Source organism: Globicephala melas, chromosome 11 (assembly GCF_963455315.2).
Source record: "Globicephala melas chromosome 11, mGloMel1.2, whole genome shotgun sequence".
NCBI lineage: Eukaryota > Metazoa > Chordata > Mammalia > Artiodactyla > Delphinidae > Globicephala > Globicephala melas.
Genome location: NC_083324.2, coordinates 80,510,181 through 80,533,974, shown reverse-complemented (window position 1 = coordinate 80,533,974; position 23,794 = coordinate 80,510,181). Strand labels below are relative to the sequence as shown.

Here is a 23,794-nt window from a genome sequence, read left to right as displayed (position 1 = left end):
CCCTGAACCAGTTAATGTGGCAAGGGGGCTAAGATGATACTCACAGGTCAATGCCAGCCGAGACCCATCCTTGAAGTCAAAACTCTGCAGACCTCCTGGGTACTATGCAGTGGACTAGACTGGATGCTGGTGAAACATCCACAAGATCTGCTACATCACCTTCTCCTATTCTGACTGTTTAGTCACTTGGGCCCTATATCCTTTACAATTAGGTTCTCCTGCATATGATAGGAAAGCCCAAAAAGGGGTTTTTATCTCCCTCATGTAAAAGAAGACCAGAAGAAGGCAATTCAGGGCTAGTATGGCAGATTCATCATCCTTAGTGGTTTAGTCACTTTCTGTTTTTCTGCTCCATCATTCTTGGGCATGGTACCTAACCCTCAAGATCGTGTCATAGTCCAAGATGGCTGCTGGAGTTTCATAATCCAGACAGGATGGAGAAAGGACAAAATGTCACTTGTCCCAAATAACTGAACCCTCTTTTTTAAAATGGTGGCCATTTAATTCATTGTCCAAACTTGAACACCTTTGAGAGAGACAGTGGGTGCTCTTAATAATTGTACAAAGACAACAGGTGGAAATAGGAAGTATTCCAGATAAATCAAGGCAAATCATCACTGTGTCTTTGAAGGCTGTCCTATTCAGAAGGTTCTTCTATTCCACAATAGCTTTTTATTTACGAGCGTAACTTAAAAATAGTCCCACTTGGTCAGGGCTATGTTTCTCCTAGCCCAGCACTTTGATTCAAATATAGTGAGAGGGAACGATGCTGTCCTAGACATCATGTGAAACATGGCCAGGGCCAAACCCTCCTTGGCCCTCATCCTTTCCCTCTGTCCTTCATTTTCCAACATCTTCCCTCAGTCAAAAGCCAAAAGTCCCTATGAAACAGACCTGAGAAGTATGTGTATGCCCCATGCTGAGTCATCTCATGAGCTAAACTCTCAGTTGTGTTCTGAGGGGACCACCAGGAATAATACTCCTATCACTAGGGAAATTCCTAGTGTTTAGAAGTTACCTCCCAGAAGAAGACAAAGGCCAGACGTCTCTTTAGATGAGGCCAAATTCCTGACTACACAAATACCAAGAACGCAGGATGATAAAACCTTCATAAAAATATTAGAGTTGGGGCTTCCCTGGCAGCGCAGTGGTTGAGAGTCAGCCTGCCAATGCAGGAGACACGGTTTCGTGCCCCGGTCCGGGAAGATCCCACATGCCGCGGAGCGGCTAGGCCCGTGAGCCACGGCCGCTGAGCCTTTGCGTCCGGAGCCTGTGCTCAGCAACGGGAGAGGCCACAACAGTGAGAGGCCCGCGTACCGCAAAAAAAATAATAATAATAATAAATAATAATAATAATATTAGAACTGTCTCAAACTTAGTGTTGACAAAAAGTTAATAGTCAATCTAAGAAAGCAATAGAAAATTTTATTTGAGCCAACCTGAAGATTATAACCCCAGAGTCTCTCAGAAAGCTCTGAGGACCACCGGTTAGAGGTCAAAGTACAGTTATATACATTTTTGAGACAAAGAGTTATACATCAAATGACATACTGACAGTTTACATAATCCAGATCTGCATGTACAAAGCGAGTAGAGGGTCATCTTGAGCCTTTACAAGATTAAGAAGGAATGTTACCTCCTGAGGAGGTCTGGTTAATGCAGATGCACTATATACACTAAAGGGGAGGGAGGAGGCCCAAACAGGCAGAGAAAAGTTTTATGTTTACATTTTTCTTGTCTTGCCATAAAATATGAATTTTATTTCATCATTAGTATAAGTAAAAGCCTGCTGTTCGTCATTCATTTTATCCCAGCTTGGAAGAGCATTTCAGGGTAGCTTGTGAAAGGAGACGAAGTAGGAAACACCATATTCCCTTCCTTTTCAGCGTCTTGCTGTTTTTTGCTCTCTCATTGACTTGGAGATGATGGATGGCTGGGGAGGGGGATGCAGAAAGCAAAATGGAGGGTATCACTACATCCACAATTAAAGAACGCTGGAGAGAAGTGATCAAAGGACTCCCAGTAATATGGAGGCCTTTCTGCTTTGGGGTGAAAAGTAGGTGGATCTTTTCTACCTTTTGAAGTTTATACCATGTGCATGCCTTAATTATGCAAAACAAACTAATTAAGAAATAAGGACACAAGTGATTCTCAAGTATTTAAATTACTTTTTTCTGCACAGAGAAATGGATATTCTGTTTTAAATTTTAAATATTTAAAATGGTTTTGCTTGATCAGAAGAATGACTTTTGTTTCAGAAATTTACTTTTTGATTTTGAGGAATATTGGCTCATTTATAAATAAGGTCTGAAATTTCTTTTAACAGTAAAAAAGCATAAGGTATCTCATTTTGAGATAGTGGTCTGTTCATTCCACATCTTCTGAAATTTTCCATTCTAAGACAGCATTTATCTTGCTATTTTAAAATATATTTACTATTCAAATCTAGGTATTGGTCTAGTTGAGACTATGTGAGAAAAACAAGGGGTGAGATGCAAAGTTGTTATAAAGAAAACAGCAAAGAAAAAAATTGTCCAAAAAATTAATTTAAAAAGTATGGTACATGCTACAATGTTATTGTCATTATATGTCATTTTAACAAATGTGTATACTGATGTGAAAAGATATCCAACTTATGTTGTCACGTTAAAACAAGTTGCAGTACGTTATGTAGAATAAATTAATTTTTTGTAAAATAATAATATACTAATGTAAATACTGAAACAATACCAGAGGAATATAAACAAAACTAATAAGTGTGTGGTGTGCTGGAAAGACTGGGAGGAGAGGATAGATTATGAGTGACTTTTTTACTGTCTAGGTTTTTTTTTTTTGGCTGCGCCATGTGGCTTGTGGAATCTTAGGGAGTCCTAACCAATGGACCACCAGGGAATTCCCTACTTTTTAGGTTATACATTTCTGCAATACATATTTTAGTTTTACTAAAAGCCCATATTATTATTTTTTTTTACTAAAAGCACATATTATTTTGTTAGCAGAAAATACAGTACAGATAATTTAAAAGTTACAAAAAAGGAGGGGTAGTTATAGAGAGCTAGGCAAGAGACTACAAAGGGTTACAAGCAAAGAACTCAAGGCATATGCTCTCGGACGTTTTTTTTCTTTCAAAGTTTAAAACTCTAATACTTTATTGTATGGTTAATACTCTTTTCAACTACCTCAAATCCTTTGTGGCACCTATAAGAACATTAATAAGTAAACTATTGGGAGGATATTGACAAGCCGTGAGAGAATCTGTTTTGGAATAAGTTTAGGAGTGACTACGTGGAAGAAAATTTGGACAGGCAGTGCTGATAAATTTGGCTACATAAATTCATGAAAACAAAGCAATGGCGATAAAATTGCTTGTGGAGGACAGACTCTGCGTCCTCAACCCTTACAGGAGGGAGGTTCCATTGAAGCTTTGTGAGCATAGGAGTGACGTATTGATGGTGCAAGCCATAGTAAAGGCAATACCAACCAGGAGAACCGATTTGGGGGCTATTGCAATAATGACACAAGAGGACATTAGTGGGGTAAGAGCTAATAGAAACACAGGAATGGGCAGGTAAGCAGGAAAAAAATCAGGATACTCAGTGCCATTCTCAGCTATTTCTATGGAGAATGAAGCTGAAACAGGCAAGGAGGAGAGAGTCATCTTAAAACAGAGAAATTAAGAGATGTGCAGTCATGAAGTGAGCAGGAAGCAGAGAGAGAGAGTAAGACGTCTGATAAAGGAGAGGAATTTGCTTGCACTTTGGGAAGAGATCTCCTTCTGAACAGGTGTGGCTTTGTAGTTTTCTGACCAGCTCCCAGCAACCCCACTGAAACAGAACCCATAGGGAAAACTCTCAGGATGGACTACTATGGATCTAAAGGAGGACTGAGAATAAAGAGGAGAGGGAAAAAATCAGGAAACTTTTAAGAATGATTGATTTGCATATTCTTCCTCTTATTCCTTCAGGTTGATGGAGAAGGAGAGATGGGTGTTTCATTTAGTAAGTACCTATTTAGAAGCTAGTATATACTGGGCTCTGTTCATTAAAGCACAAAATCCTTCTAGATCCTACAAGGTAGTGCTAGTATCATGATCTCTAGTTTATGGCTGGGGAAATTGTTAACTAAATTGTCTAAGGTCACAGAGTCAGTGAAAGACAGAGCCAAGACTAGAATCCAGGTAGACTGGCTCCAGAGTCTAAGCTCTAACCACTACAGTAAGTGGCCTCTCTATCTGACCCAGGTCTCTGCTAGACAACCTTTTTTTTTTAATCAGATACCAGTATTGCTGAGTTCGTTTAATTCTCATAACAACATTCCCTGGTGTAGGTTATTACTTTAGTGACCAGTGTGAAGAGTCCTAGATTAAAGAGCAATCTAAGACATGATACAGGATAGAAGAATTCAAGGCATACTCAGGTAATGCTGTCGCTGAAAAATGTGATTATCTTTAGTCATTAAAACTTTTTTTTCTTGGCTGTACCGTGAGACTTGCACGATCTTAATTCCAAGACCAGGGATCAAACTGGGCCCCAGCAGTGAAAGCACCAAGTCCTAACCACTGGACTGCCAGGGAATTCCCTGAATATTATTTCTTTTTGAATTGGCAATTAGCTTACTGACATTTAACTGTCTTCCATTTCCTGAGGATAAAATCTTTGGAGACAGTGGGGGGAAAAGCTAATCTGACCCATTCTTTCAAACAACAAGGGTTTGGGGGATTTCGTTGAATACCAGCACTTTGATATGAGCGGAGGGTGCCTGGTAAATACCCTCTGCTTCCTGCCCTTATGAAGTTTCCAGGCCACTGGGGCTAGGTGGGGGCAGGGATGGTAGCTACTTCCAGCATGGTCACCATCAGTTTCCTTCCTCTCCATATGCATGTGACATGCATCATTGAGAGGTACAACTTATTCTTGCCTTGAATCTGGACTTGCCTAGAATGCTCTGACCAAGAGAGTACGGCAGAATGATTCTACACTGATGCTGGGCCTGGCCTACAAGAGGACTGACATCTTCTGCCTTGGACTCTTAAGAGTCCTCAGCCACCATGGAAGACATTTGTATTAGTCTGCTCTGGCTGCCATAACAAAAGACGAGGCTGTGTGGCTCAAACAACACAAATTAATTTTTTCGGTATATTTTCTGGAGACTGGAAGTCCAAGGTCAAGGTGTCAGCAGGGGTGGTTTCTCCTGAAGCCTCTCTCTTTGACGTACAGACAGCCACCTTGTCTCTGTGTTCTCACAGGGCCTTTCCTGTACACGTTTTTAATGGTGTTTGTTGTTGTTGTTGTAGTTGTTTGATTGGGCTAAGTGACTTTACTAGAGAAAGCCCGGATTACAAAGGACTTGAGCGTTGGTATTGGGGCCTTTCTTCGTGCGAAAGGTGAGCACAATATTTACAAAGCCCTAGTTGTACTGCATACACCTCTTGGCCTGGCCCATCTTCTTTTTCTCCTGTTTGGCCACCTTGGGAGTCTGACCTCTTACTTTCCCAGCACCGGCCAGGGAACCGTGGACTTCACCTCTAAGCACGTGGCTGGCTACTTCCAGAGTGCTCAGAGCCTCCACCCCACACTGACCCACCGTAGCATCATCCTCCAGGATGAGGATGCTCCTGCCAGGAGCACGACTTGAGGGATGCCCTCCAGGGAAGCTACATGAGCCTTAATTTGGGCGACTGTCTCCTGACCCGTCACCTCGAGAGTGTGTAGCTCCTGGGCGAAGACACAGAACTGCATGTCGGCCACTGAACCGTGGGCACCACTGCCGCTACCGCGAAGATGGAGTCGTGAAGAAAGAACTTTAATGGCGCTTTTTGATGAACAGAAGTTTTTAGTTTTGATTAATTCCACTTCATCAACTTTTTTTTTTTTTTGGTTACTACTTTCTGCAACTCACATCCACATCCAGTCTTCATGCTCTAGGCCCCTAAACCGCACTCACCATGCCCCTTTTTGGTCTATACTAACTCGCCGGTTTTCTCCCCAGGTCTACACTGGCTCGCTCACTTCCCCGCTGAGCTCCCGCCAGTTCGGTTGGTTTGCCAGGCATCTTCTCGGGAACAGAGCCCGTGCTCTGTGTCCTTTCTGGGAATGAATAAAGGGAGTTCTCTCTTGTTCAGTCCGGGGGTCGGTTCCGGGTTGTTAGGATCCTTGAGCCACAGTGCCCCGGGGCTTGCAGGGAAAGGCAGAAAGAGGGGAGAGGAGAGAAATGCCAAATTATATCCCGGACTGAGAGGAAAGCCTCGCGAGTTCAGTCAAAGTTGCTGGCTCTACTGAGAAAGAAGGTTCAGTTAATTTTTAAGGATTTACATTCCCATTTTTTCGGATAAACCCTAGACTGCAAAAGAATTTAACAGCCCTTGGTGAGTGCACTTTCAGCACAATTGCAGATTTTACTCATTTGGGATAGAAGCGCCGGGCTGTCAGGATGGCCGAGTGGTCTAAGGCGCCAGACTCAAGCTGTAGTCTTCAAGCTTCCTTCCAGAGAGGTTTCTGGTCCCCGAATGGGGGCGTGGGTTCGAATCCCACTTCTGACAGACTGTTTTTCCTCCTGCTCTAAAAGCAACCACTACCACTTTCTCAGCCATTTTTTGTTTCCATTCATTCTTCTCTCTACTTTCCCTTTTACAGTCCTAACGACGGACCCTCAGTTAGGAAAAGAAAGACTCTTTCTTTTCCGTTTTGGTTGCTACTTATCACGGATCACGTTTTGCTCTGCACTCTGGTTTGTTCATTAAAGACGTTTTTACTAAACGCTCGTTAACCCTGGGGAGTCCTGGGAGAAAAATGAGTCTGGTGGGAACAGAAAGACATGTACACAGACTCGGTGATTATAGGCTGCTCCTGAGCTCACGGGCCATTAGGATCGTAGTCTCATGTCCTTTCTTACTGCCCGAACCCATCAAAAATTAAAGTGCGGAAATTGAAAGCAGCGTGGTTCAGTCTGTTACAGGATTGGGATGTGAAAAGAAAAGGAAAGGTTCCACCGAGATTTGAACTCGGATCGCTGGATTCAGAGTCCAGAGTGCTAACCATTACACCATGGAACCCCTGTTGCATCAACGTTTCTACACTGTCCATCTGATATCTCTTTCCTTGTGCTTTCTAGTTTTTTTTTTTTTCTTCAATTGAGGTATAGTTGATTTACAATACTATATTCGTTTCAGGTATACAACATAGTGATTCAAAATTGTTATAGATTGTACTTCATTTAAAATTATTTTATCCTTGTGCTGTTTAATTAAAAAAATTTTTTTGATGAGAGAGATGTATAGAAAACAATTTAAAATGAAACGTGCCAGTTTAACCGAAAGCTCTGCCTCTTCTTCCTAATTGATTTGGTTGTTTGTTTTCATTTACGGGGGCGTTTTTTGGAGGGATGGAAAATCTCTGCTCTTTCAGCCGAAGGGCGACGGAGAAGCCAAAAGCAAGGATGGGAGGTGGGTGGGAGGGGACTTTCACTGATTGTTTCCACCGAGCCTGCTTCCCAGATTTCTATCCCTTGATGTCAGGGTCAGGGCAGGATCCTGATCCAAGAAAATGGATACCTCTGGAGGTTTTGATTTTGCCTTCATTTCCGACCCACGCAAAGGCAAATTGGATTTTAATCTTGTCGTTCAAAAGGGAGAAAAACATTAACATCTTTTTTCTACAGCTTCGCTTATTCATTCTAGGATACTTGCCTCCAGAGCAACTTGGAGTTTCTTGGTGCTTCCTGCTTAGCTGTAATCATGGGCTTGCCATTTTAAAATCTGTCCTCCCTCTCCGAGATGCCTTAAGTGCAGGACCGGTTCTCATTCCTCTTTAACACCCTAAGGTCTGGTACATAGTAGAAGCTTAATCAATGGCTAGTTGTATGAATGCCTAGATGAAAGGTGGAATGAATGAATGCATGCATGAATGAACGAACGAGTGAATAAATAATCAGGTAGCCCAGCGCTGGACTTTTTTGAATGTTTCTTTTTCCTTCTCTCCATAGGCTAAATCTGACAAGTCTAAAGGGCATGATTGTTTCTTTTTTGGGGGTGAGGGGTTCCTTTCCAGGTCCTAGCTCCCAGGTGGACATTCCAGTGTTCATATGGCCACACAAATATGTCCTCGAATGTGGATGGCCAAGAGAGGATGTCATAGTGCTGGGTATAGTCATTTATTTCTCTAAACTTTAACTTTATTAACATAGCATGATTATTTAACTGTTAAGAACAACATATAATAAAGACATCATACATGTAGGTAGCATCACTGGAAGAAACACTCAGGTATAAATTACTACTTTAGTCAGTCTAAATATTAATTACTGGCCAGTCATTCTTCATGTGCCTCTGGTAGTCTCCCAAGGCTGAATTACTTAGGAATCCCTGAATCATTTTCTGGCTTTCATCCTTTTGTTGTAACTCCATCCAAGCAAGGTGCCTGTCAAGAAATAGCTACTCAATAAATATGGGTTGAAGTGCATATATCTTTTGGAAGGTGGAGAGGGAAGCAGTGAAATTCAAAGACTTTTGGCCAGGTCACCATAGAGTTCTCCTAAGTGTCTATTCCTTCCCTCCATGCACATAAACTCTCCGTTCTATCTTCTTGAGTCTCCTAGCCTTAAAAGACGGTCTAAGTTATCTCAGATCCAGCTGAATAATGGACCAAGTCTTTCTTCCGCAGTATAGGTGGCACATTTTTTATTCCATGAGCCACAAGCTTATTTCTTAAAGAAAAATGTCCATTGGTTTTAAAATTACACCAGAACCTCAAAAGCCCACTATTCAATTATAAGCTTTAAACTGCTCTCTGAGGATAGGCAAGGCAGAAGGGGTATAAATGAATGTTTTTCAGTCTTAGCACATTTATATCCCAGGAAAGGGTAGGGAGTATAGAGCTGGAAGATAGTACAGATGGCCGTGGGTTGGTTTATTTATTTGTGAGTGTGGAGTTCAGAAGACTACACTTTTTTCTTGGAATCGCTCATGGTTGGTTCATAAATATTGCAAGGTGAATGCAAACAAAGACTGCTGAGGGGGATGACTGGGGGAAGAGATGACTGGGACCCACAATACAGAAGTAATGTGATCCCTGGCAATCTGTGCAAGAATGATTTGCAGTAACCTGGTAGCAGAGCTGAATCCAGAAAGAGCAAGTCAGTGTGGCGTAATCAGAGTCAAGAACCAAGTTTAGCTGGAGTGTCCTGTAGAAATGGGGCTTCAGAACACATGACTCTACCTCAAACTGAAGACCTCAACGTCTTCCGGGATCCTCAGCTCTGTGTACCTTGCTCATTTCACAATTAGAAAGATATTCTTTCATGTATTTATATATTTATTCACTGATACTTACTACAAATATCTATTTAGTTTTCATGATGTGGGGAAGTGAGAGAAATATGGTTCTATATCTGACAAAGCTTATGACGCATGGGGAAAAGCAGATGATTACACAAAAATTTCCCAAAGTTATGATAAATGCTAAAATAAGTGATGGATCAAGTGATAACAGAGCATGGCCAAAGCATACCAACAGGAATACCCAATTAAGGGCAGGTAGCAATGAGGAAAGCCTGCCAAAGAAGGGATGGCTAAGCTGAGGCCTGCTACAGGCTCCCCAGCATGTTCCATTTCTCTTTCGCAGTATTTATCAGACTGGGATTTTTTTGAACAATTCATTTGTGGACTCGTGGATTCACTTATTCGACTTATGAAATAAATATCTACTCATCCTAACAACTCAAACAAAAGTGCCTAAAGTAGAATTTATAATCTCCCCCTTCCCTATCCTCTGACACTGTTATCACTGGAAACATTGAAGTGTGTTCTTCTATACATTGTACTGTTGTACTGTCCTTTATTTTGGTAACTATATATCTACAATGTCATTCATAGTTCAGTTGCATTCTTTACCGTAGAAATTGTATCATCTTGGGTCTTTATGCGTCTAATGCTTGTCTTCTCTACACTGCACCAGGGCAGGGACCCTCTCCTTTGTTTCCTTCCGGATCCTCAGTGCCTAATTGTAATTCTGGAGGGAGAGATCAAGGGAGGCTTCCAGGAGAGAGCAACTACCTTGCTGAGGTGTAGAGGATAAGAAGCTTTGAGGGCAGAGAGAATTGCTTGGAGCAGAGACTGAGGGCGCCCAATGGAAGACGCAGAGACGCGCGCAGTGAGGGGGGAAGCGCCTCTAGACCGTGTGACCTGAGAGGCAGTTGAGTGGCAAGGCGAGGCGCCTTGCGTAGAGTCGCCACAGCTCAGATCAGCATAATTAGGATTCAAAATGTGAAATGAGAAGGCTTCGGGGATGCTGAGAACCGCGGCCGGGCAGGACCTGTCTCCAGTTGCAAGTGGATTCAGGGAGACTGACAGCTACTCACTGTTCCACCATTTATTGAATAAGGTAATAAGTAAGAACTGTATCTACGGGGCCTAAGTACCTAGTAGGTAACGCATAGTAGGAGCTGATTTCTTTTCTTTTCTTTTTTTTTTTTACATAAACGAATGAATTAAATGAAGGTCTGTTATACGTTCGAAACTATTGGGTGATGAAACTACAATAACGGAGTAAGTACCACGCAGAGTAGATGCTCATTAACTTTTTGTTAATTGAAATAATCAGTTGAAGGCCTGTCATGTGATGAACACTGTTTTGGGGGACAGTGCATATGGGTGTTATCTCTGGCCTCTGGGAAAAGCAGAAGTGGTAGGAGAGGAACCTACCTGAACTTGGAGCCTGTGAGAACTGTGTATATTGGACATGAAAGAGTACCTACTCAGACAACGGTGAGGGGAAAAAGGTCACTGGCAGCGGTGGGATTCGAACCCACGCCCCCGAAGAGACTGGAGCCTTAATCCAGCGCCTTAGACCGCTCGGCCACGCTACCTTCTACAAGATGCGGTTTTACATGCATGTCATCTGACCCAAACTGCGCCCGTTTCAGGTCCTTTTTCTCTCCCCCCCACCTCACCCGTGCCCCCGCCACTCTGAGCTGTCTCCGCGGGCCCTTCCTCCAGCGTTCCCCTCTCCACTCCCAGCACAACCCGAGAACCCCCTGACCCCTGACACTTTGCTTTCTCATGGCTCCCAGGTTCACCGTGAACGGCGACGGCGCAGGTGGCGCGGGAGGAGGCTCCTGCCTCGTCTGTCATCAGCATAGGAAAAAGGAGTCACGCAGACTGACAGTTCCAGTGGATGCTGTGGGTTCCAGATCCACTTGGACTTCAGGGAGTAAGCCCCCGGACTTCAGGAGTCAGCAAGTCTGGGCGTTTGGCTTGAGCCCGGGAGCCGCCAAGGAGAAATGAGGAAAGAATCTTGAGGCCCCCTCTCTTCCTCACCCTCCTTCATCTATCTCAGGAGACCAAGCTCCTCCATGGAACCTCACGAGGGAGGCAAAGAGTATGGTCCTTGTTATTTAAGTCTTGTTTGCCTTTCAGAAGGTAGCCCATCTCCACAGGCCCCGGTCATACCCGAGCAGAACTTCTGCAAAGTCCGCACTCAGTTGCCCTCACCGCCCCTAAAGTCTTCGCAGGAAAGTTTGCAGGGGAAACGGGGCTGGGCCGGTAGTCGAGCCCTTACCTTGTTCTGTGTCGCTTTGCCATCCAAACTTCGAATATTTTAGAGGCGAATTAAACCATGGTTCCGCCTTCCTTTGAAACACTGTGATTCAGAGAATTCTAAAAATGATTCCTTTAATAAAGTTGGTAGATGTGTTGTAGAAGTCGCAGTCGCAGGTGCCTCCTTAGCGCAGTAGGCAGCGCGTCAGTCTCATAATCTGAAGGTCCTGAGTTCGAACCTCAGAGGGGGCAACGTCAAGTTTTTCTTCCGTTTGCGTATAAAAAAAGGAAAATTCGGAGGAAATTGCTTTGATGAAACTAAACGAGAATTTTTTTGTTTAACAGAACCATGTACTGTTCAGATACAAAATAGTAATTTTCAGTAAGATTAAATACTCCAAAAGTCTTTTTATACCAATTGTAGATGGAGCTAGGAGACTTTTAGACTGACTTGTTACAAAAACATTAAGGTCAAGAAACTTACTGGTTGAGAGGGAGAAGGGGATGGAGGGTTACACTGGGGATGTGGAAGATGTAGTATGATGTGCAAAACATTTCTATTAATTATTGATTATCTTTTGCCATTCTTCTGGAATTACCACCAGATCACAAACGCCATACTACATGAAAAAGAAAACATTTCCCCCCCTTCAGTCTCTGCATTGGACTTCTTTTCCTGCTTCCAGTGTTCTTGACTGGGTCTCTAGGTCATCCAAACTGCAAAATACAGGAAAGAGTAACAAGAGAAACAGGAAACGAAGAAAGAAGAAGTGATATTTAGAGAGACAGGATAAGCACCTGGCTCAAATAAAAACAAGCAAGAATCAAAGCAGAAATAAGGACACAGAGAACAAACGTATAGATACCAAGGGGGGAAGGGAGGGTGGGATGAACTGGGAGCTTGGGATTGATATATATACACTACTATGTATAAAATAGGTAACTAATGAGAACCTACTGTATAGCACAGGGAACTCAGTGCTCTGTGGTGACCTAAACGGGAAGAAAATCCAAAAAAGAGAGAATATATGTATATGTATAGCTGATTCACCTTGCTGTACAGTGGAAACTAACATAACATTTTAAAGCAACTATACTCCAATAAAAATTAATTTTAAAAAAGCAAGATTGATATTTAATATCCAGCTCTTAACATCTCAGCTTGTTGAGTGGGAGGTATTGAACAGGTATTTATTGAGCACCTACTATGTGCCAAGCACTGTTCAAAGCTGTGTCCCTTACTATTAATCCATTCCCGCTCAGCTTCAAATTCACCCTCTTCTGTGATGTTGGCTCTGGCCATCTGCAAATTACATATCTAAAACTTTGTCAGTTGGCTTTCTCTTAGGTTCTGTCAATAAGAGGAACTAGAAGGAGCCGGGGAGGCAGGAGAAGAGAAGAGGAACTGTCTTCTGAATTTTGCTATTCCAGTCAGGGATGCTCCAACAATGGTAGTTGATTCCAACCACCATTCTCTTTGTGCTCTTCCTCAGAGGCCCAACCCCTACCCGTTTTTCCCCTCCTCCCTAGAAGGTGGTAACTACTTTCCATAGTTATTATCTCTGGGTTACCACAGTGTTCTCAGTTGAAATACCTGGTGTTGTTTCTGAACTAGACCTTGACTGATACATAGGGGCTAGGGATGCCACACTGTACACAACAGAAATTGCTCCTGATCTCATGGACTTTACTATGTTTGAGTGGGACATGGTAGACTGCAAATCTGAATTTTTAACAGCAAGCTCAGGAGATCAGATCTGAATGCAATCAGCTGAACAAGTTTTTGGAACCCCTCTGCACATATCCAGTTATCTCATATTGACTATTGTGGGGAAGGTCACTTCCTCCCAAGATTCTCCTTTTTTTGTCTGATCACTCACGGATTGCCTGCTGATCAGAACTGGCAGCAGTACCCTCAGGTATCCACAAGTCAGATCAAGAACGGAGCAAACACTCCATGCTTTCCAAAGAATTCTCAAAAGATCCAAAGTGCCCTTTCTTATTCTGCTTTATTGCTGCCTTTCCAAGTAAAGGGTTTATTAAGGCAATGCCCTACTGAGAGAAATGAATTAGTTTGACACCTCTTCCTCTCTAGGTGCCCAGGAAGAGTCTGGGCCCAAGTCTTCTGCTTCTTTCCAAATGTTCCCAGTCTCTGCACCATTCCCCAACACTGCCAAATAATCAGTAGGTCAAGTCTACATGGCTACACAGTAACCTAATTTGTGTTTTCCTATCATCTCTTGCCTCACGCTGACACATTTCTTTACATGAAACCAACATAATCTTTTTGAAATCATCTCTGACCATGTTGCTCCTCTCTGCTTAAAATCCCCAGTGACTTTATATTGCTGCAAGGATGAAGTTTGTACTCTGCACTCCTAGCCATAACCTCTGAGCCTGTCTGTCTCTCATTTGTCCCTGCCTTTCTGTTTACCTTGCCCCCCACCTCCATCAGTATTGTCCCAAGATATCTGCACTCAAGCACCTCAGGCCTTCTTTAAGTTCTCTGAAAGTATTCTGCTTTTTTGCTCTTCCTAAAATGCTGGAGTCATGTTTTTGTCTAATCTATTACTATTAAACTGTTGGTTCTCAGTTTAAACATCATGTCTTGGGAAAAGTCTTCTCTTACCCCCTGGAAGAGGTCACCTCCCTCTATAATCCACTGTCTTGGAGATATGGGGTGGGGGACACCTATAGCTTGCATACGTTTACCTTAATTTTCTACCTCTATGCTCCCTTTATCCCTACTTAAGTCTATTAACATTTTCCATTTTATCTTATTACAGTGAAGTTGTGTAGACCACCTCAAATCTATTTTGAATAGTGGCATGAATAAATACATAAGTTAGAAATGTACTACGTACCATTGTGGTAAACCCAACCTTTGAGGAAGAAATTTCTGTTGCAGGATTTAAGGGAGGAAAGTGGATGAGAGATTAAGTAATTTGTCTAAGGTGGCACAACCAACCAATTAAATATGATTTTCTAATTCATCTATTTTATAATAAAAATAATAATGATGATAACACCTAACTTTCATTGAACTGTTAGCATGACCCAGACACTATTCCAAAAGTTTACGTGTATTATCTCATTTAATTTGGAAACTCTGGTCATGAGATTATACTTGTTTGTTTCTCTACAAACCTCAGTAACCTGTACTTTTTCCTAAGAACATTTATCACAATGGCTGTTTAAACATTTATGGTGTAATTCATTGTTTAAAAGGCTGACTCTCCCTTCTAAAGGGTAAACTCCATGAAGGCTGAGGTGGTGGCTTTCCACTGCTGTAAACCAGGGGCAAAGCAGAGCTCCTTGCTCAGAGTAAGTTCTCAAAACCTAGTTGTTAAGAGCTTTTTCTGCTAGGCATTCTTAAGGTCTGGGGGGAGACTGGAACACAAATTGTGAAGATGAAGCACAAGACGGTCCAGGTGATTACATCTCTAGTAACATACAACTTTTAGAAGTAATTGTTTATATTACTCAAATATGAGCATTATCTTTTTCTTATGACCTGGGGGCAGAAGTAGTTGTGAGCCATATTCAAAGAGGCAGGAATGGAATTAGGAATAAAGGAAAGGAACATGAACAGAATTGGAACTTTGTTCATGTACTTTTCTTCACATTAGGATGTACAGGAAACATGCTGCAACAAAAGGGGACTGGGTAGTTCACTCGGTAGAGCATCAGACTTTTAATCTAAGGGTCTAGGGTTCAAGTCCCTGTTCAGGCATCGCTTTTGACTTTTACCATCCAGTTCTGACTCCACCCTTGCAAACCATCCATCTCTTTACACGGTATGTGTAAGTGACTCAGGCAAACGCCAACGCCGAGGTGAATAGATGGGACCTTTACTGTAAGATGAAGGGAGCTAGCATTTAAGGAGAGCCTTAGAGTACATGGCTTTGTACCAGAACCAAATAATTTCCTAAGAGTGAAGTAAGAGTTGGTAAATGAGTGGCTGAGGAGGTTTTTCTGGACATCAAAGTGCCATAAAGGTAACAAGAATATCTAACCAATGATAATGTAACTTTATTTAGAAATATACTATGATCAGAATTCCATCTCTTCCCAGAGGCAGCCAACCCACAGCTTGGCTTGGTTGGCTTTTTGGTGGTGAATGCGCCAGACCATCATTGCCTAATATCATAGTCATTAATATTTTATTACTTCCTTACTCTGATTATAGGTTCACAGAGCAATCTTCTAATGTTCTTTGCTTCCCACTATAGAGTTTATTTTACAAGGGAAAGAATATGCTGGTCAACCATCTGTGCGGCTATAATATGTTCATACTCTGGCTTGGAACGTCTCTGACATTTGGTTATTGCGAGTCAGTCCTGTAAGCCTGGAAAAATCTGGGTGAATTAAAAACTAGTTTCTGATTCTACAAAGAGGAGGAACAGATTCAGAATAGTGGCTCCAACAAGAATCAAGATTCTCTAAGGAACAGCCCGAACAGCCAGACCATCCAGCTATTTGGCGTCTCTACAGTCCTTAACTGCAGCTCTTAAGCTATAGCAGATGTAGGCTCCTGGAATCAGAGGCTGAGGGTCTAGAAGACACTGTTAAGATGTTCCCTAGTATATACCTTTTTCATTCTGCACCAGAATGAACTGTTGAGAGAACTATCCTGAAATACAGGTCCAGATATTTAGCAGGAGCAGCCTAAGTATTGCCCTCTCTTTTTCCAGCACGGACTGGGCCAGAGAAGTATGCCTGCAGGATGAACTTCAGTAGGTGTGACTCCTGTGGGGATTACTGCAAAAATCCAAATTTGAGATGTTGACCGCCGGGAGTAATATAGCGGTAGGGAATATGGCAAAAATACCCAAAACAAAAACAAAGTAACGTTAAATATGCTAATTAATTCACTGACTTATTTGACAAGTGTTTATTGTTTGTCTGATACTGTGCTAGGCACTGGAAATACAGGAGTGGATAAAACAGACATACTTCTTAGGACACTAGCCACTGAATTTAAGCCCCACCCCCACCCCCATCCAGTATGATCTCATGTAAATTTAACTAATGACATCTGCAAAGACTCTATTTCCAAATAAGGTCGCGTTCTGAGGTTCTGGGTGGGTGGGCATACATTTTTGTGGAACAATATTCAGTGTAGTACAGATAGGAAACCAGTTAGGACCAGATTAGATAGGGAGGCCAGGGCAAGGAGATGGCATGTATATATGAAGAGGAAACAAGAAGACTTACTGAGAAAACTGAATGTCAGATTTTCATATATCTGTCCATTCAATTTTTTTCCCCAATAAATTAGATTGCGCCAATAGGATACTGTTCCAAGAAGAAATAGCAATCAGAGGAACTTGGACAAGAGGTTGTCCACTGGAAGGAGCTGAAGATAACAAGTCATTATACATAAATAACATCTTTCCATATTTTTGCACCTACCAATCAGGAGGAAGAAAGCTTAGGCTTGAGTTCTTTGACCAGCACACAACTGGCCCAGTCACTAGGAAGTAGACTTTTGCCAGACGAAGGCGGTAACTGGTTGGTGGAGGGCGAGGGCAAAAATCAAGCTGCCCCCTCTGAGGTTCGAACTCAGGACCTTCAGATTATGAGACTGACGCGCTGCCTACTGCGCTAAGGAGGCAGGCGGCCGAGTGTCCTCATCAAATGTCTTTAGCACTGGAATTTACCTTGCTTAAACTTCTGTCTTGCTCTGTAGTTCCTTTACTTTAAAATCTGAAAATGAAATGCTCCCCTGCAACGGCTTAAAAGTGCAACAACTTCTACAACCTGAATCAGATGAGGAAAGTCGTTGTCGATGCCACTGCCTTTGCTCCCCTCGTTCTGAACTGATGACCCTCACCTCTCACAACAGAAGGAGAGTTTCCTTAACTTCTTGCCCAGATACCTGCACTTAACCTATACCGGCGTCCATCCCTGTGGTCTCTAGGGAAGAGGAAAACGGCCCACTTCCTCTCTCACTCTCCCTCTGTCTTTCCATACCCGATTCTTCTCATCAGTACTTTAAACACGTTAAAGTGTTTATTATCTTAAATAACAAAACACTTCCTTTGACTCGACGCCTCTGTCTCAGGCTCTATTTCGTTTATGCCCCTTCGCAGGCAAATTTCCCATAAAGCGGTCTGTCCTCATTTTAAGAAAACACCTCCCCAAGTCCCATCAGTTTCTCAACAGACTACAATCTTCCCTGACCACTGCTCCGTCCCGAAGAAGTCCAAAGGGGGTTCCTGGACATATGGGACTTGATGCTTTAAAGAATAAGGTGTCCTTGGTGCAAACTCTTGGGAATCTGCTGGTATGAGAGAGCTGTAGTTACAGAAACAGGAACAGGTGAAAAGCTTGGCTTACCCAGTCTCCTGGTTTGCCCCGGGAATGTCTTGGGAAAGCCGCAACTCCTGGGAAACCTCTTCCCGGGCTGAGAAGAGTCAGGGTTTCAGAGATGGGTTGCGGACGGCTGGGCAAAGTACCAAAAACACCCTATGACACCTTTACCTCCGCTGACGCCCCCGCCCCTGGAGGGCTGAGAGGAACACTGATTTTATTGCCAAATTGAGGCGGCACATATTATTCGACTTCTGTAGTTGCAATCTCTGTTTTTCCCCTGGCCGCTGATGAGGGCAACCGGAATTTTTGGTTCGCAATAATGGGCAGTCCAGTGTTGCATCTCTCTGAGTGCTGTAACCTAAATATGCGAAATAGGTCTGCCTGTAGATTAACTGTTGTGCTTTTTATCGAAATAATGTTAGCTTAATTTTTAACATTGTGGATATTTCGACCATACGTCCTGAGTCTAGATAATGAAAATGAGAACAAACGACTACCATGTGAATGCCAGCATGACCCAGACCTCACCGAAAAAGTCTAAATGGCAGATGGAAGAACACATATAACTGGATTAGGGAGGTAAATTACCAAAACAGAGTACTGCACAATATGTAGAAAAGGATTTGGATTTGGGCATAGTGGAGAAGGAGGTGTGACAGTACAAGGGGAGATTGAGTCTCCCAAGTCTGGGTTAAGACGGGCGAGAACTTTCGAATCAGAGGTTTTTCTTCTTCTCTAAATGACACCAATGCTCAGTCAAAAGTAGTGTTGGGTATAATACTTGAAAAGAACTCGCATTCTCTATTTCCTGATTCAAAGGTTGCATCCCGAGGGCAAACAAAAAGGGAAATTTCGATACCGTGTATTGGCCTCTTGTACTGTGAAGCCGATTCTGTCGGATGACCTTGTTCTCTACAATATAACAACTTCAAACGATGTGTCAAGTTAGGCAAGAAAAAATGTTTCCCCTAGCTCCTACGACTTTAATTTGAAACATGGTGTCGAAAAATCATCTTCTTGATTTGTGTGTAGATTTAATAAAACCACTAGATACATAAAACAGAAGATTGTTGATATTTTGTTCAGATACAAACTAGGCCATGCTCATCTATCTGCACATTTGGCAACAGTGCAAAAGTAAATTTTGGCAAATTCCGTTTAGCCTTACCAAAGAAAATAAAAAGATCTTATCTGCTAAATGTCCTGCACTCCTTGTACACAGACATTGCTTTAAAGGATTGTGGTTTGCTTACTCATGATATTGAGGCTTTCATGGTTTATTGAGGTTTATGGTCAGTTTTTATTTTCTTCAAAATGTGCAGAAGCACTTACTGAGATTCTTTTACTTCACAGAAATGGAATGAGATAGCCTCTTTAGGCATATGCCTACAAGGTGGCTATCACTGTTGCTGGCCATAGAAAATACTTTAAAATATTGGCCTGCTGTAAAATCTTTATTTTCAAAGTGTGGGGTAAAAGGAATGTCCTTATCTAATTTGGAAATACTTTGAGGATGGGAATGGAGAAAAGTACTATGGTAAAACAGAAATGTATATATGCTCTTTCTCCAATATTGTTTAATGTTATGTAGATTGGGACAAAAACTCATACACTAAAAAAATGATTTATTTGGGGGAAAATATGACTGCTTCAGAACAAAATAATAATAACAACAACAACAACAATAATAATTAATAATAATACCAGAAAGGAACAGCCAAGTAGTCAAGTTAAACACGACTTTCTTAACTTATTTGCTGAAAGTATAACTTATTTGGAATCCAAGTTTTATTTCACAAGTTTAAATTACTGCTGTGCTTTTTATCAAGATGAGAACTGAGCAAGGAGCAGGTTTGGGGGATGGGTAAGAAATCAAGAGATCTTTGAACATGTTAAGTTTGCGATGTCTTTTAGACATTCAGTGGAGATGTCAGTCATGTAATTTGATCTGCTCAATGGAGAGATGATGTTGAAAGTTTAAGTCTGGGACTTCTCAGGGTATAGACGGTATTGAAAGCCAGGTGATCAAGTGAGCTCAGGTAGAGAGAGGGTGTATGTAGGGAATACATGAGGACTCAGGTCAGGACCCTAGAGAACTCCAAAATTTAGAGACTGGGAGGAAATAAAGAAGGAACTACATTTAAGTGGGGAAAAAAAACCCAAACAAACAAACAAACAAAAAAACCAAGAGAGAGTGGTGTTCCAGAAATCAAGTGAATGTGTTTCCATAAAGAGGGAGTATCAGCTGGGCCAAGTGTTACTGAGAAGCTGAGCAAATTGAAGACTGAGAATTGACCATTGGAATTTGCAAGATGGAGGTTGCTGGGACTCGACAAGGGAGTTTCAGTGGAGTTAGAGGGGATAAAAGTTTGGTTTAGAGTGGCTTAAATGGAGGAGCACAGTTTGGGGTATGCTCTATCCATTCAGCTATTCAGATTCAGGTTTGGAGAAAGTGGTGGTGTGTTTGATTTGACCTAGGGTGGAGAGTGGGGCACAGGAGATGAAGGTTATACAAGCTCGTAATGCTGGTAATTAATCATGAAATCTAAGCTGTGGAAAGAGGGAAGTAAAGACGTGAGGAGGAAGGGTATACATTTTCTCCCCATTCTCCTATCTCATCCTCAGTTTCTGAGATCTCTAAATTCTGAGTCAATTCTCTTCAAGTATGAGAAGATTCTCATTAAAATATCCTCATCAGCTCTGTAGCCCTCGTTTCTTTCAACTCCATCCAGTCTTGCTGACCTTGAGGGCTTCAAAATATTTTAGCATGCAATAGCATTTCTTCATCTACATGAACAACTGTGTTACGGCACCAGACTCAAGGCCTGTCATTCTCATTGTTTCCTCCCTGGTTTTCAAATCCCACTTCTCCGTAAGAAAAGTATCACCTTGGCGAAGACCTGCTTCTCCTCCAACAGCAGGTGAATAGCATCATCACATTTGCATCCTTTTTAATCCCTTCCTCTCTTTTACTCACATTCTACCAGCTTCCAAGTCCCGTGAATTCTACCTCCTTGGTACTTCCTGAATCACTCTCCTTTATTCCATACCAGATTACTACCACTGTTTTACTTTTTCTTTCTCCTCATCCTGCCTCCGTGTCTTTCCTCTGCTACAGCAGTGGCCTCCAATCTGGTTTCTGGGCTTCTAACCTTGCTTGTCTCCCATTGTTTGTCTACACAGGGCTGTCATACACAGGTGCCCTATAAAAGACACTTGTGGAGAAGGTATATAGGAGCTGAAGTCTGACCTGAGTTCTGAGAGTCAAGCCATGAGCCTTGGACAGAGGTGGCATTTTCCTTTTTTTGTACTTTATCAGCCCCGAGGGTTGCCTTTCTGTTATTCATCCACCAATATGAGTCGTTATTACATAATTTGCACAAAGGAACTCTGTGTGCTAGCTGAGGTCCCACTTCTGCAGTACAGTCAGGACAAGCTTGCAAAAGATACCAGTTACATTGACCTTTCTGTTCAGAAGGGTACTTCTTTGTCTTTCCAAAGCCTTTGAGGTAAAGTTCAAAGTCATTGAAGATACAGCTCGCAATGTGTTCTCATTATCTACTAATATGTAACAGAGAATTCCAAAGCACAGTGACTTGTGGTACGCAGAATAATGGACATTCCAAAAGACTCTCTAATCCTGGAAACTGTGAATGTTACCTTACATGGTAAAAGGGACTTCACAGATGTGATTAAGATTGAGGACCATGAGATGGGGAGATGATCCTAATCACAAGAGTCCTTACAAGTGGCAGAGGAAGCAGAAGAGTAGGTAAAGGGATGTGATTTGAGGACTTGACCCATCATTCATGGCTTTGAAGAACCAAGGAATGTAGCGGTCTTTAGAAGCCAGGAGTGGCCATTAGCTCAAGCCAGCAGAAAACAGAGACTTCAGTCACACAACCACAAAGAAACAAACTCTATAAACAGTGTGAAGCGGGAAATAGATTCTCCCTTAGAGCCTCCAGAAAGGCATGCAGGCTGCGAATACCTTGCTTCCAGCATGGTGACACCATACCCATCACTTCTGACCTGAAAAATTCTAAGATAATAAATTTGTGTTTTTTAAAGCCACTAAGGTTGCTGTGATAGCAATAGAAAACCATTTTGTTATCTCTCTTGATTCTGTGGGTTCACTAGGCTCACCTGGGCAATTTTGCTCCGTGTGGTGTCAGCAAGAACTCCAGACCTCTGAGGACTTGACTGGGCTGAGCTCTCCAGGATGGCTTGCTCACGTGACTGGTGGTGACAGTTAGTGTTTGTGACCAGCTAGGAGCTCTGTTGAGGCTGCTGTCCAGAGTGCCTGGCTGTGACCTTCCCATGTGGCTTGGACTTCTCACAGTACAGTGACTGGGTTCTGAGAGGGAGCTTTCCAGATTGAGCATTCCAAGAAACCCAGTCAGAAGCTGCCAGGGTTCTTATGACTCAGGCAGGCCTGGAACTGGCAAAGTGTCACTTCAATGAAGTTCTACTTGGTCAACCAAGATTCACTGTGGGAATGTGCTACACAAAGGTGTGATTACTGAGAGACCTGCTACACTGGGGTCAGTTCTGGGAGACTAGCTACCACACAAGGTAACTCTTTTTTCATCTGCAGCTTCATCTTAATCTTCATCTTAATCTTCATCTTAATCTTATTCCTCTTGGCCCATGCACCGTTGATGCTCTGCTCAGGCCTAATGGAACTAGGAACTAGGGATTTTCACACCTTTTCAGCTTTGCACCTGTTGATGCTTTATGGCGAGAATCTTCCCATGCCCTATAAAACTGACACAATTCCAACGTGTGGGATTTCCCCCACACCACCAAGCAATTCTTTACACCAGCTGGGTGTCCTACAGTTCAACTCAGTTCTGACACTACCTAGCCAGAGGTAGCATCAGATTTTGCCACTTAAGGGCTCAGCTCCACAAGACTGCCCACAGACTCCAAACATGAGTCCAGGTCGTCAGCTGTGCATCTGATCGACTGACTAGAGATGGGAATTTTCACAGACTCCCCTCCTTGGGTTCAATTAATTTGCTAGAGCAGCTCACAGAACTCAGAGAAACATTTTATGTACTAGATTACTGGTTTATTGTAAGAGGCTATCACTCAGGAACAGCTAGATGGAAGAGATGCAAAGGGCAAGGTATGGGTAAAGGGAGGATGGAATTTCCATGCCTTCTCTGAGCTGGTCACTGTCCCCACATCTGCAAGTGTTCACCAGCCCAGAAACTCTTCAAACACTGTCCTTTTTGGTTTTTATGGAGGCTTCATTGTATAGGCACAATTCATTAAATGTAGGCCATCAGTAATTTAACTTAATCTCCAGCTCCTCTCCCTCCCAGGAGGTAGGAGGTGGGACTGAAAATTTCAACCCTCCAATCACACGGTTAGTGCCCCTGGCAACCTGTGCCCACCCTTAGGAGATCTTTGGGGCTTTCCCAAAGTCTCCTCATTAACATAACAAAAGGCACCTTTAGGGCTCTCAACAGTTAGGAAAGTCTCAGTGTTTTAGGAACTGTGTGCCAGAAGTGTGAGGAAGGCCAAATAAGATTTATTATAAATCACAACGATCACATCTTCCTTACCCGCCTAATTATAGCTCATCTTTAAGACACACTTCCGCTATCATCTCCTCCAGTAAACCATCCCCATCTTAGGTTAGGTGCCCGTAATGATGATTTTCTCTACACAACATCCTGCCCTTACATCTATGGAAGAATACGAGTGTGTCTTAATTCTCACTGACTTACTTGTCTGTATTTTTAAAAAATCAGGCCATAAGCTCCTCAGAAGAGTGCATTTTGTACTCTCCGATTCCCCAGACGGACCTAGTATAGATGGCACAAAGAAGGGTCTCAGTAAATGTTGGCTGACAGAGCAGTAATTGAACAATTCTCTGCATATATTTATTACTTACCACAAAACGAAAATGTACCCAACATGACATTGTACAAATGT

At 42.5% G+C, this 23,794-nt stretch overlaps 5 non-coding genes and 1 pseudogene across 5 annotated transcripts; 2 read left to right on the top strand and 4 right to left on the bottom strand.

The window, feature by feature from the left end:
* Positions 1–5,319: 5,319 nt before the first annotated feature.
* Positions 5,320–5,738, bottom strand: LOC115848821 (ubiquitin-like FUBI-ribosomal protein eS30 fusion protein; annotated as a pseudogene).
* Positions 5,739–6,423: 685 nt separating this feature from the next.
* On the top strand, positions 6,424–6,538 carry TRNAL-CAA (transfer RNA leucine (anticodon CAA)). Its single transcript has 2 exons — positions 6,424–6,461; positions 6,493–6,538. It is a non-coding gene; the product is annotated as a tRNA-Leu (tRNA).
* Positions 6,539–6,979: 441 nt separating this feature from the next.
* On the bottom strand, positions 6,980–7,051 carry TRNAQ-CUG (transfer RNA glutamine (anticodon CUG)). Its single transcript has one exon. It is a non-coding gene; the product is annotated as a tRNA-Gln (tRNA).
* Positions 7,052–10,778: 3,727 nt separating this feature from the next.
* TRNAL-AAG (transfer RNA leucine (anticodon AAG)) lies at positions 10,779–10,860 on the bottom strand. The gene has a single exon. It is a non-coding gene; the product is annotated as a tRNA-Leu (tRNA).
* An 849-nt stretch (positions 10,861–11,709) lies between these two features.
* TRNAM-CAU (transfer RNA methionine (anticodon CAU)) lies at positions 11,710–11,782 on the top strand. Its single transcript has one exon. It is a non-coding gene; the product is annotated as a tRNA-Met (tRNA).
* Positions 11,783–17,074: 5,292 nt separating this feature from the next.
* Positions 17,075–17,147, bottom strand: TRNAM-CAU (transfer RNA methionine (anticodon CAU)). The gene has a single exon. It is a non-coding gene; the product is annotated as a tRNA-Met (tRNA).
* Positions 17,148–23,794: the final 6,647 nt, after the last annotated feature.